General features: G+C 44.3%; 1 long non-coding RNA gene across 1 annotated transcript; it reads right to left on the bottom strand.

Annotated features, from left to right (window-relative positions):
* Positions 1 to 1991: 1991 nt before the first annotated feature.
* Positions 1992 to 2712, bottom strand: LOC128343499 (uncharacterized). Its single transcript, XR_008315568.1, has 2 exons — positions 2172 to 2712; positions 1992 to 2093 (listed from the first exon to the last, which is right to left on the bottom strand). It is a non-coding gene; the product is annotated as an uncharacterized LOC128343499 (long non-coding RNA).
* Between the last annotated feature and the right edge of the window lie 11334 nt (positions 2713 to 14046).

Below are 14046 nucleotides of genomic sequence, written 5' to 3'. Positions count from 1 at the left end.
GATTTTTATTTATTCTACATTGTCTTGAATCCCTGACTTGGTTAGTTAAAGTGATTAAAAATAAATAAAAACATTAGTGAGACCCCATAGGATGAGGCATTATAACATGCACACAATTCAATATTGACATTGAATTGTGCACAATATTAACAGAATAATATATATTGATGGAACAAAACAGCTTCACCTCTGAGAGAGCGAAGGTAGCCATAACTCACCAGGGTAAAGACCTGAACATCCTCAACGAAGTCTTCTACTGATAAGTGTTTCCAAGCTTATATTCTCAAGATACCTAATCACTGGAATGTTTTTTTTCTCTCTGATGCAGAATTCACCCCTTCCACCAGTCCTTAGTGCCCTAAAAAGTCATGTAAAATTCTGGGCCACTAAACTACTGATTTGTTTGTGGGTGGTAGGGGGCTGGGGGAGCAAAATAAGAAAAATGTTAAAATATACTGAAAAATATAATTTAATGTATTAAACATGATAATACCCTTACTAGTAAAAATAGAACTGGGATGAGGGAAAATGAAAATGAGATGTTTCAAAAACATGGTGTGTGAGGAAACTTGGCAGTGGGGCAAATAGTTACCATAGAATGTCTGTATACTAAATGGGAGATGTTTGATAACACTGCCCTAATACAAAATATAAGATTATGGATTTGAAAATGAGAAATACAAATTATTGTGGGTATGATAACTTTGGAGATTTAGGATCAGATTTGTCATTAATGAGATAAGTTGTTTTCTAGCAATAGTGCTTCTATTAGCATAAAAGTAGGGGGACCAGCTTAAAGAACTGGCTTTAAACAACAGGTTGAGAACAAGTTCTATAAAATTAGATGAAGATTTGTCTGAACGAGTCATTTCATTTGATAATGGTTATCATCCTTTTCCCTTTCATTGAGCTATATATACCTACTAAAGCAATAACAACAACTAGCTAAAGCAATAATAATAACAGAGCATCTGCACGTTAGTACTTGACTGTTCCCTTCACCCCTTGCCTCACCTCAGAGATCTCTCCACCCCCACCTGAGCTGCACTCATGCTGCTCCTCTATCCGGTTGCTTCCATCCCCCTCGCCCCTCTTGGTCACTCCTCCATCCCTTTACTCCATATCTCTCACCCCTCTTGGTCCCGGCTGCAGCGTTGCTGGAGCCTATTGGCCAAGCTACAGCCCCTTATCCCCAGAGACCTCCGGGCCCGAGCCCTGCTCCTGCTCCTCCCCACAGGAGCAGCAGCAGCGGTGGTTGACTGGGCCCTCCCTCATTGCTGCCACTGCCATGGCCCACGTTTCCCTTAGACTGCTGACAGGCCTGATCTAGGTCCCATCCCTTGCCTGCCTGCCTCTCTCTGCCAATTTTATTTATTTATTTTACGTTTTATATCCTGCTCTTCCTCCAAGGAGCCCAGAGCAGTGTACTACATAAGTTTCTCCTCACAACAACCCTGTGAAGTAGTTTAGGCTGAGAGAGAAGTGACCGGCCCAGAGCCACCCAGCAAGTATCATGACTGAATGGGGATTGGAACTCAGGTTTCCCCAGTCCTAATCCAGCACTCTAGCCACTACACCACGCTGGCTAGCCCAAACAGCAGCAGTGGATAACTAGGCCCTTCCTTGCTGCTGCCACCACTGCCATGGCCGCTCATTCCCCTCAAGCCGCTTGCAGGCTTCAGCCCATCCCTCACCTTTCCTTCTTTCTCTCTCCTCCATTCACTCTTCCCCTCTGTCTTTCTCCCCCTCTCTCCCCCCTCCCCCCTCTCACTCTCCCTTCCTGAGTTAACAGATCTTGCTCATCTTGTTTCCTCATCTAATTCACACAACAGCAGCCACCTTCTCCTGAAAGGGCCCTTTCCTCCCTCACAACCCCTCTCCACAGACCCCTGCCCACTATCATTTGACAGATATATAGATTCCTCTCCTCTACAATCAAGAACATCTTCTGACCAGTAACAGTTGCATTCCAACTTGTAAACCCACCACACTCAATAAGCCAGCCATAATTTACAATGCAGCAAGCAGCAGGCGAAGAGATATTTCCAGTTACAATACTACTTTCAGGCAGGCACAAGGTTTTCATCCAGCATCTGTAAAAAGCACAAGAGAACAAATCACTATCAAGCACCAAGTTCAACTTGCATTCCCCCACAACCAAGATCACTCACCAGATTCCAGAGATCCCAAATCCAAGGCATCATGGAGGGCAGTATCAAGGCTGTTTGGCAAGTTGTCTCCCACAGCGCAGCAGAGTGAAGCTACAGGATTTATAGCAGGTTGCCAGCTGGAATCAATCAGTGTTCCACCCAGTCAGCTGCCTTCAATTAGTCTCATGCACACTGCAAGTGACTGCTGCATCTCAGCTGCCTGGTTTGGTCACGCCGCTTCTCATGCCTGTGTGTCCTGGGAAATAACACCAGCAGCTAGAGTTCCTCCTGGGATTCATCACTCTGCTCTGCCTCTTGCAACAAGTCCTCCTTGAGTGCCTCCTCACTCACCCTTGGGATCCTCAGGTAAATTCACTACCTCCTACTCCTCTTCCAAGTCTTTGAACAAAGGCCTGACACAACTAACCTTGACCATCACATGCTCCTTCTCCTTATCTGTATATGGAATCCCCACTGCCCAGTTACCATGATGCCACAGGCTTCTCCTCCCTATCTGCATATGGAATCCCTACTGCCCAATCACCATGGTGCTTCTGCTCTCACAGGCTCCTCCTCCCTATCTGCATATGGAATCTCCACTGCCCTATTACCACGGTGCTTCTGCTCATGAACTCTCACAAGAGCTGCCACACAGGATTAGCCGCAGGTAGAATTATACAGATAGAAGATAGATAGCATTGCAAATGAAAGAAATCTTAGCTGATTGATTGTATGTCTAAAATCAATTTATTAAAATGCATAAATTTGCATATGTGCAAAGGGGAAAAGGCATACTTTTATTTTTAGATTATGCACAAACATGTTCACAACTGGGATCGTCCAAGAAGACAATATTTCTCATTTTCTTGGACCAAAGGAGGTAATATCTCTTAAGACAGTGCTTGCAAGTACTTGCATTCAGGAGTGCAGCCAGAAGGAAAGCTTTAGGAGCAACTCTTCTTCTATAAATCTGATGACTAGTTAATTAAGGGGACCTTTTTAGTCAATTAAAACATTTTTAATCAACGGGTTAATCAACTTAATGTTACAGCCCTAGTGGTTCTTTTTTAAAAGTAAAGTGTGTCATCAAGTTGATTTTGACTCCTGGTGCCCACAGAGCCCTGGGGTTTTCTTTGGTAGAATACAGGAGGGGTTTACCATTGCCTTCTCCCACATAGCATGAGATGATGCCTTTCAACATCTTCCTATATCGCTGCTGCCCTATTCATTCATTCATTCATTCATTCTATTTCTATACTGCCCTTCCAAAAACGGCTCAGGGTGGTTTACACAGAGAAATAATAAACAAATAAGATGGATCCCTGCCCCCAAAGGGCTCACAATCTACCAGCAGGGATTCAAACTGGCAACCTTCTGCTTGTTAGTCAAGCATTTCCCTGCTGTGCCACTTAAGGTGGCTATAATGGTTCTTTTTTTACTGAGTTCTTATAGCAGGTGTTCTACAGGAAGCGGTTCAAAAAAAGCCCTGCCCCAAAGTTTACAATGCTCTATTTTTGTTGCTGCTGCTGCTTATTTTCCCCATGGAATATATCTGAACACTAAAGAGCTGAGGCCTCAAATGATGGTCTTGGTAAAGCCTGAGTAGGGGAAGTATAAGAGCAAAATTCAGGAAATGCTCAAACCTTCTTTGAGAGGGTTCTGAAATTGAGCAAATCCTCAGTGCTTGAACATGAGATAGGCAATAAGGTTATTTTATTATCCTTTATGTTGTCATTGACAAATTAAGTGGTTACAGTTTTCATTAGTGCACCTTAGTAGTTCTACCTTTTAACACTTTATTTACTTAGGTATGAACGCTCTGTTTTTTGTCCACCAGAGGGAGTAAGTAACACACCTGCTGAAAATTTGCTGAAATGCTAAGAAGTAGATTAGAGTGATTCTGATAATGACACAGGCTGAGAATCTGAAATAGCTTTTATGTAAAGACTGTACCGTTATATGTATAATTAGTAGTTTGAAAGTCACGGAGGGACCCTGGAATAAAGTTAGTTTTACAAAAGCCTTCCCAAGCTTATTGGTTCCCTTAATGAAAAGCCCACCAGTTAGGCATATTTAAAGAGGTTCTTCATTCCCATTATTCCACATTTTTCATTCCTGCAATATCCAATCAACCTCTTGAATGCCATCTCTACAGGGATGGGCTTCATACATGGATTTGTTTGTTTTGTAAGCCTGCTATACCAATTGGTTGTACTTGTAACTGTGGTTGCCTTTGTTTTCCCCCTCTGAATACCACTGAACTGCCCAATATGATTCACTGGGACAGGGTGGGAGGGCAATGCTTTTAACTGGATCCATCTCCCATGGAAAAAGAATCAATTGTGAAATCTAAAAATATAGAAGTATCTAATGGTTTCCAGGGTAATAGGTGACCATGGTAACTGAACGCTAGCTTTGTACTCTGATTGAGGGTGTGTATGTATTGTGTGTGTGTATCTCCAATTAAAGCTGCAGAAATGTTTCTGGGAGAAATATTTTATATTAACCCTGCAAATGCTAGAGATGTATAATTTCTTGTACACTCAAAAGATTGAGATACAGTAGGTTTAAACTAGTGTGTCAGAGTGCTATGATGTTGGCTGAAGAGAAAGAGATGGCTGTGCTAGCTGCTGCCTCTCAACCTTTTTGTTGGTGATACACACACACACACACACACACACACACACACACACGCTAATTCCAGAACTTGAATTTCTCATTGTGAGGACTGCAAGCAGTAGAGAGGAAACAGGGTCCAATATAAATTCTCTAATGAGATAATTATATTGTTGCTGCTTCCCTTTCTGACCTAGATATTTATTGAGAATGAGACCAAAAAAATCAGGAGATGCAGCTGGAATGGTTTGCAATCATTTCCTGTACCATGAGAGATTCTGGCTTGCATATATGGACCTCTGCTTTCAGGGGAGGTTTTTGAGGGGATAGTGGGGACCAAAGATCAGATTTGTAGATATTTGCCCTCTTTTCCCCATTTCTAATGTAGACTCCAAAATGATTTCACATTCATGGACTAGTGTATCAGCATGCAGAGGCCTCTTTCCCCTGGATTCTGGGCCAAAGTCCAGGGCCTCCACACCCTTTTGGGCCCCCCAAATCCTCTTTAGTCCCAGGCAGCTGAGTGTGATTGTGACCTGCACCGGGTGGCCGAGCGTGATCTCTGCTTTGAGATGGGGGGAATGGAGAAAGAAATGTGGGATGGGAATATGTGAAGTTGTGTGTTGAAATGTTTCTGATAATGCATATTTGCATAAATATACCTGTTTTATATTCTTACATTCTTGTGAGTTCAGTTGCTGTTTGTGCCCTCAAGAGGTCATGTATTAAAAAATATTGCGTGTGTCACGGTGTGTGTGCTCAGAGACTGTCTTTCTTCCTGCTGAAAACAGATTCAGATTTCCTGAAGACTTTGTTCCCTTCATAATTACACTTAAAATCTTCAGAAGCTCTCTGGCCTCTAGGTTCAGGCTGCAAAATTACCTTGGTGTACCTCTGTCAGCATGTCTTATTACAGTCCTTTTACAGCATCTTTGATATGATGCACCTTAGCATTGCTTCTGATTTTACTTCTCCCTCTCCCTCCCTCCCTTAAACTTTTTTTAGAAATGTAAAATTTCAGAGTTGGAAGGGACGTTGGAAGTCTTTTACTCCAACCTCCTGCTCAGTGCAGGAATCTCCTCTGGCATCCTTCACAGATGGCTGCCCAGCCTCTGTTTGGAAACTTCTAACAAAGGAGAGCCCACCATTACATGGGGGAGATTCTTCAACTGTTGAACAACCCTTACAGTTAGGAAATTATTCCGAAATCTGCTCTCTTACAATGTCAACCCATTGATTGTAGTTCAGTCCTCGGGAGCAACAGAGAACAAGTCCAGAGAGCAAGCAACAGTTGCTCAGATATTTGAAGACAGCTATCGTATCTCCCCTTAGTCTTCTCTTTTGCAGACTAACATATCCAGCTCCTTCAACTGCTATTTATAGGACTTGGTTTCCACTTTCCAGACCACCTCACCATCTTGGTTGCCCTCCTCTGAATCAGTTTTTGCTGTGCCTCTGTGGGTGGCAGCAGCAACATGGAAAATGTTTGAACTCCTTCTGGGGGTTGGCTCTGAGCAACCACAATTTTTCCCAGAATGCCTCAGGAACTATGTTGAGCCTATTCACATGATACGAGCTGCCTGGGTTACCGCAAGCAGCTTGTGTCGTCTGGAGCACTGGGAGCCCTCTGGTCCTGGCTGCTCCAGACCTGTGGAGCCCAGTGGCAGCTGGTGGTCACTGGGGCTGGGGGGCCAGAGAGTAGCACAGCATGGAATGCACGCTGCCCATGCTCCGAGGCACTCTTTCCACTCCTTCACTCACATATTCTCCAGAATATGTCAACCTTTAGCTTAACGCTTCTGCCCACCTCACCTGCACATTGCCACCCCAATCTGATGCCAGGCTCACCATGGCATACAATCTGCTTGTGCTCAGAGACTGTCTTTCTTCCTGCTGAAAACAGATTCAGATTTCCTGAAGACTTTGTTCCCTTCATAATTACACTTAAAATCTTCAGAAGCTCTCTGAAAGCAGTTTATCTGCCTTTTACAGAAGATAAAACTGAACACCCTAACTTCCTTTATTTAATGTTTAGGGGCAGGAAGATCCTCCAAGAAAACCATTAGTGCTTCATTTTTGTGACAGAAAGCAACACAATAGTTTTTATCCAACGCATACTGAAAACAGGGTCAGGACAGCCATTGGGGATGGGAAGGCCATCTCTTAAATTGACAAAAAAGAAAAGGCACTTTTTTGCACGAGCGCTTTCATAGTTAAAAAACTGAATCATATCTATCAAGACCCTCATAAATATATCAATTATATTTTAACTTCCAATAAATATTATTGGAAATAAAACTTACTGCGTCAGGTTTAATATTTGCTTCTAAGAGACAGGCAGAGAAGTGTGCAAACTCTACAAAATAAATTCTTGGATTTTCAAACAGGTATTGTGTACAAAACATGCTCTTAGGTAACTATTCTGTACCAACACAGTCTCAGCCAGACTCTGCAAAGTCCACCTCTGTCAAGAGGACAGAGGAATCTTCCCACAAAGGGAAGATAGAGCTATGAAAGAGAAGCTCACCTATTTGGGAAACGACAGCAATGCCGAACCTAGTGGCCACTGGTCTATTTTGGGGTGAGGGAGAGAGTTAAAGAAAAAAGCATCCACCGCTCAGTTGACAGAAGAGGGAAAGCGGGAGGGGAGAGCCAAGAAAGTCTTCTACTAGGGCTTCTCCCCCGCATGCGCCCCCCCCCACATGCGCCCCCCCATCCCACCATCCTGCAGGTCCTTGAACTCAGCCAGCCAACCAGCCTGCAATCCCGCCTGCCACCCTATCTTTCTACCACCATCTTTCCCCCTGTCCCCTCTTTCCCAAAGCGTCCCACTCCCACCCCACCCCTGGCCACTGAGCAAGTGCATCTGGACAGAGCAGTCTGGTTTCACTCTTAAAAAGCGGCCCCTTCTCTCAGAGGTGGGCAACCACTGAAGTAACTCTGGGGCACATCATGATGCCTAATTGCACCCTCAGTGAGTGGTCAGGCAGTGTATAGAGCCTGCCTGGAGCCTGCCCTCTTGTTGGCTGCACATGGAACTGTGAGGGCAGAGGAGGGGAGGGAGGAGAGGGGAGGAAGCAGAAGCAGAGCCCAGAGGAAAGGAAAGGAGGCGGAAGAGATGAGAAAGGAGAAGGAGCAGGGGAGGAGGGTGCATGATCGACCCTCCCTCCCTGCCAGCTTGATCAGTCTCCCAGTGGGCTATGCATACTGCCCAGAGAGCTTGAATGAGATGCAGTAAGGAGCTGTACCCCACAGCCACTTCAGCTGCTGCTGCCACTAACAGCAACACCCTTGCCTTCCTCTGCTCCCTTCTTCTTTTCCCGGCCAAATAGAGTGCATGTGCAAACTCCAGCTTTTGCGAGGTGAGAGTGGCAACGCTGCTGCCCACAGGAGTTTTTAAAAAACCAGTGGAAAAACAACACATTCTGGGTTCTTCTGGGCATTTCCTAGATTACATGCTACAACAGTCTCATGTGTTCATTAAGCGCCCTTCCACATTTCTCATGTTGTGACATCACAGTCACTGTGCTGTCACCAGGGTGCTGTCCATATTTCTGATGCCTTTATTCAAGTTTTATTGGTGCGTTTTGGCCCTGTAACGTTGTAAAACTGTTGCAGGAACGTGCTGTGTTTTTCCGTTGGACAGAGGCTTGCCCTGTGTTTGATGCATTGCAGCACAGTGTGGTCTGGATTGTTCACTTGAATTTGCCAATTTTTACAGCTCCTTTCCATCCATTCCTGAAATAATGTTGCCTCTCATGTAAATTCTTTTTTTTTTTTAATGCCAACGTGAGTTCTTATGCAAGGGTGCAACCCACAATGGTGCAAGGGTGCAACTTGTTTCTCATCTGCTTTTGGCTTTTTATTTCAATTGCTCATGTTTTTCATCAAGACTTTTTTGGGGGGACACATTCATGCTGTGGATTTGCTGGCTTATTCGACAGATCAAGGATCTGTTGATATATAAAGCCACACAATATATCTTTCTTAATATATTGTTGCCTCTTGGTTTTTCATTTCTGTCTTCGGCCCTAGGTTTCAGTCACACTTGTCTCTGGAATTTGATATGTAAAGTCTCATTCATACTATATATATATATATATATATGCTCCATTTTTATTTCTGCTTTTGATCCCATTGGTCTCACACACCCCACATGTTCAGTGCTTCTGCTTGTGCAAAGGAGAAATCTGTTGCACCTTTGCACAAAAGCACCAAGAATTTTTTTTAAGTTTGTCGCGTCAGCAGTTCCCCACCCCCTCTGCTAACCTATTGGCTAGAAATGCAGGAGAAGGGTGGGGGCAGTGAATGTGATCCAGCTGGAATATGGACACCACCTGCCTGGAAAATCCACTGCAGTGGCGGGCAAAATGGACAGTCAAAACCCTGTCACATTGCATAGAAAACTGCATCAAAGCTGCTGTGCTTGCGGTTTCAACCCGCTGCCTAATTCCACTGCACTTTGCAAACTTTAACCGTTGCAAATCTCATAGTCTGGAAAACGCCCTGGGAAATGAATACGCTAATTGTGTAGGGCAGGATTTGGTCTGGCATTTACTGCAATTGTGAGTGCCAGATCTGCTGCCTGTCCTTGCTACGCACATTTCTTAACTTGTCTTTGCACACAATGCACAGAGGCAGAAGTCCCCTCTTGGACAGCAGTGGGACTGCAGTTAAATCAAATCTAGTAAGATTTCCGACAGCAAGAGGGAGAGAGGGAAGTAGAAGAACAGATTGTTTGTGTCTGTTCGTTGGAGTGGGAATGGTGCCATTCCTGCCTTTCAAGACCAGTCGCTCATGGTGTAGCCCAACTCTTTCACAAGGTAGAATGGTTCATTCTACCTCAGCAGGTGATGGTGTGTGTGATTGCCCCAGGCAGCTGGGCTTCCCACCAGCTAGCTGCCATTTTAGGCAGCGACCTGGGGTGGGTGGGAGGAGTGGCCGCACAGAGTAGAGGAGCTGCACTGTGAAGAGCAGCCACTCTGCTGCTTGCATGGTGCCCTGTGGGATGCAGGAGGACTTTCTCCCAGCTCCACCTTGGGACTTTACTGTGACACCGATCATGTTGGTGTGTAGCATGGCGGAGTCTGAGGGAGCTGCTGCTCGTGGGGAGAAGGCAGGTAAGCTTCTGCCTTTCCCCAAACCCCGCAGCTAAGATTGTTTGAACAACCTTATTATGTAGCGTTGGTTGTTTTTTTAAAATGGTAGCCAACTGGAGTCAGCCACTGGGAAGAGCTCCAGTGCTGCCACCACTGCCCACAGAGGCACAGTAGAAGTTAAGGTTTTTTTTTAAAGAGGGGGTCACCTGCCCCTGCTGCCAACCTGCCCCCTGCTGTCCCTGCCATCAAAGACACCTGCCCCTGCTTTCAACAAGTACCAAGCTACTGATACCTTCATAAAACTCCCTGCCTTGCCTCAAAATAGCCACTGTTTGTCCTCTCCCCTGAATTTTCAGGCCAGCTCTAAGGTGTCTGTGTTTTTAATGTGGAATATTCCATTACTTGACTGAGCATCTACAGGGTAAGCCCAAGGGACTGTGGCAAGGCACCAAATGCCTGAGGCAAGGTTTGTCCCAAGCCCCTGGTGGGGGCCAGCTGCCTTTCAAAACTGACCCCTTGCAAGGTATAAAAGTGGCATGGAATTGGGGAGGAGGGGAAATTGCTAGCAGCCTCCTCTCCTCTCCACATGCTTCTTGCAAGCTTTGCTGGGAGAGTGAGGAGAGGGGCTTCTTGCAAAACTTGCACAGGTCAGATCAGTCAGCATTTCTCTGATGGTGGCAAAAGGGGGCATCTTGCTACCTTGCTGGTATCTCAACAATTTGCCACTTGAGGTGACCACCTCCTCACATTGCCTTGTGAAAATACTGCCTCTGAGCATCTAGTATGTGTGTGACCTATGCTCTTGCTAGAAGATGTCTTTCTGTTTTCTGAAGTTACAAACTTCTTCATTTGGCATTCATTCTGTTCAACATTGTGTAGAAGAAGTGGCCTGTGCTTCTCAAATCAGTCTCTGGTCACTACTGGGTTATTTTAATTTCCATTCCTGTTACTCTAGCTAGCATTAAAACTGGAGTGTACTTGTATAAATTCTAAGATATTTTTTTTTAAACCCTTCATTTTGAGAGGAGAGGAAAGATGCATAGACCGTCTAAGTTAAGGTGCCCATCTTAACTTCTGCACTACCTAAGCAGTAAAAATGTACTCCAGTCTCAGGCACTATGTTCTCTGACAACTCAGTTTCCATGCATCCACAGCTTCCCTTTGTTTTTCAGCCCCAATCTTCTTCCTCTTCAGGTTGAGGACAGCAATGAAGCTGAAGTCAATGTTATGTCAAACTTTAATTTACTTTTAAATTCTAAAAATTCTTGACAAGCCATTTCTTGCATAGTTCATCTTATGCTACAGAATACAATCTTGTGCATGGTGAACCTTAAGCAAAACCAGCAGAGGAATTCCTAAAGCTTTTCAAAATACCAAGCTTCCAGACTTGCTCTGTTTGTAAGGTCTGAAGATTTAATCAATTCAATTTAAATTGAGCCAACTTTTTGAAAAGGCCAACCCTATGCATCTTTCATAGTAAATGCAGGACTCAACTCTTCTTTTCTCTTGATGATGTATGTATTGCCTCCATGCCCCAATGCCCACTTGCCCCCAGTGATATGGCCCCACATCCTTTGTCTATCAGCCTTGTTCTCCTCACCCAGCCCTTATATACAGCCCATTTCAGTATGTTGGCTGGTTCAAGATCATTCAGTGTGCTTCGTGCCTAGTGGAGATTAGAGCCTGGAGCTGCCCTCCTCTCCTCGTCTGACTCCCTCACTCTGGCTTTAGTGCTCACTTAACCTGCAAAGGAAGAGGGCTGGAACACTATAATATATAAATCACAACTTTAAAAGTTGCTATTTGTGAAATGCTAGATAACTAGATCCCTTGGCTATAATAGATTAGACTGACTACAGAGCATATAAATATCTGTGGAGGTGACAGGACTATATTCAGACTCTGGCCGAATGGTAGGTACAAGTTTCACTTGTGTATATTATGGCTGGAAAAGTCATATCCCACATCGTCCATATTTCATCTGTAGTTCTGAAGAGGAATTCTGACTATTCTCACTGGGACTGGTCAGGGAGTTGAAAGCAACTCAATGGAGCAGAGAGGACAAAGATGCAATTGAACTGACAATTGTTACCTTTTAGGGTCCATAACTGTGAGTTTTTGTTTGTTGTATGTATTAACACTAACCCATCAGTTTCAATTCAGAGCACTAAGGACAGTCAAAGGCAGGCAAATAGTTCAGCTGGTTGTCTCTAGGCTTCTCCTGTTTCATATGAGATTGCATACTGACTAGGCAGATACTCTATGGTAAGCAGATTGAATTTACTTAAAAGCTGTGTTTGGCTCTGCCTCTTGATTGAGCTGGGATCCCTTGGCTATGAAATTTAGCTCAAACTGTTCTTTATGAGCCTGGCTTTCCCTGCAGACTTGTGTGGAGGTGGAAACCCTTCCTCTTCTCTTCCTCTCCTCCTCTTCTCTTCTCCCTGCCCCACCCCTCACTGATTCTGAGTGTTATTAGCACTGGATGAGCCAGCCCTCGGCCTTCACAGATGTCATCATTATAAGAAGGCCGGTCTGCCACTGCAAGGAACCGAGTTCCCATTGGTAGCTGTGAGAGGCGGAGTTAAGGTGCCTTGGTGTGTTTTGTCCTATGTGAGTATGGTGGCAGGTAGGTGCATTCAATGTGTGGTGTGCATGTCTGTGTGTATCTGGGTCTGAGCATAAAACAGATACTCACACACAAGCCAAAAGCTTCTTCCATCCTCCCCAGCTGTTACATATTCATATGTTTATGGACTGTGCTGGGCACTGCCATTCTAGAAAAAAGGAATGCAAATGAATACCCAAGTCACAGGGACAAACCTGTCAAGAATGTCTAGAAGACTCCTGAGAAATAACATTTTGAAACCCTTCAGAATTTCATTTTTCTCATTCAATTCTAAATGACCCGAGAAAGCTGACAAGATTTCTTGCACTGCTACATTATTCTGTTGACGAGAGTTCTGAATCTGTTCTGAAGGCTACCTTTCTTTATACTGTAACTGGCTACAGAATTACAGAATACATCTCTTATGTAAGATTGCAGGTACATGCATGTACAGAAGCAGCAGGGCTGGAGATGGGGTAGGACTAACAGGTGTACTGCCTCATCTGGAAGTTACCTCTGCAACATGTACCATCTGTTACAGACAGCTGCCAGGTAGGCATAATCTAGGGTCATGGTCTCCTTCCTTAAGGTGGATGGTTGGGCTGGATAGTATACTAAGCCTGCAGTCTTATGCACACTTACCAAGGAGTAAGCCCCACTGAACATAGTGGAGCTTAAGTCTGAGTAAATATGCACAGGATTGTGCTGTACAACTCTCTCCAGCCATGTGATTCTAGATATACATGAGCATATTTCTGTACATAATGATGTATCTATTAGCATCTGTGTTCAAAGACGACTTGTATGTATGTGAGTGAGTGAATGAGTACGTTATATAAGCAATTCTGAGTTACTGTCACAAGCCTGGTGAATGCTCCTGTCTGCTTTCCCTCTTATATTCCATGAAGACAGTTTCTCCTGTTTCTAACACAATTTTTTCCAGACATGGGGTTGAGATATTGGTGTTTTCTATTGCATTTGTTCTTTCTCATGCATCTTTAATATGGTACATATTAGGGCTGCATCTGATATTACTTTTCCCTGTGTTTTCAACTTGTGTCCAGTGGAAAGAATGCAATGAGTTTTCCTTCATTCTCTGTTCTTACCAAAGAAATACAATACATTAGCAAAGGTGAGTGCAGGCTACATAATTTGAGTTGTGTGAGCCTGCTCTGGAAGCGCACTCTCACCCCATTTCTGGCACATATACAGCCTTCTCCCCTGGATAAGGGGAAATGCTGCTGTCCTGGTTTTCAGCAGAAGCCATATTTGAAGACTGCTGATTATCTGGCCTTTGTGTTATTCATGAAGCCACCTCCTCCAGTTCTCAGAGCAAAGCTGAGCACAGATCTGGTTGCCCTTTGGGTCAATCATGAAGGCACATCCCCCACTTCCTTCAAGCAGTTTTAAAGTGTAAGCAGAATTGTCAATCAATCGCAGAACAAACATTTGCTCAGATCAGTGTGCAAGCCACTTGAAAACAAAACAAGTTGTTCTAGTAAGAACTAACCAGCCTACTTTACCTTCACTGTATCTACATCTGGACTAAATTTGGTGCAAATTGAGGTCCACAAGT

This window comes from Hemicordylus capensis, chromosome 2 (genome assembly GCF_027244095.1).
Source record: "Hemicordylus capensis ecotype Gifberg chromosome 2, rHemCap1.1.pri, whole genome shotgun sequence".
Classification (NCBI taxonomy): Eukaryota; Metazoa; Chordata; class Lepidosauria; order Squamata; family Cordylidae; genus Hemicordylus; species Hemicordylus capensis.
Note: the sequence above shows the minus strand (reverse complement) of the source record. Positions and strands in the feature narration are given on the sequence as shown.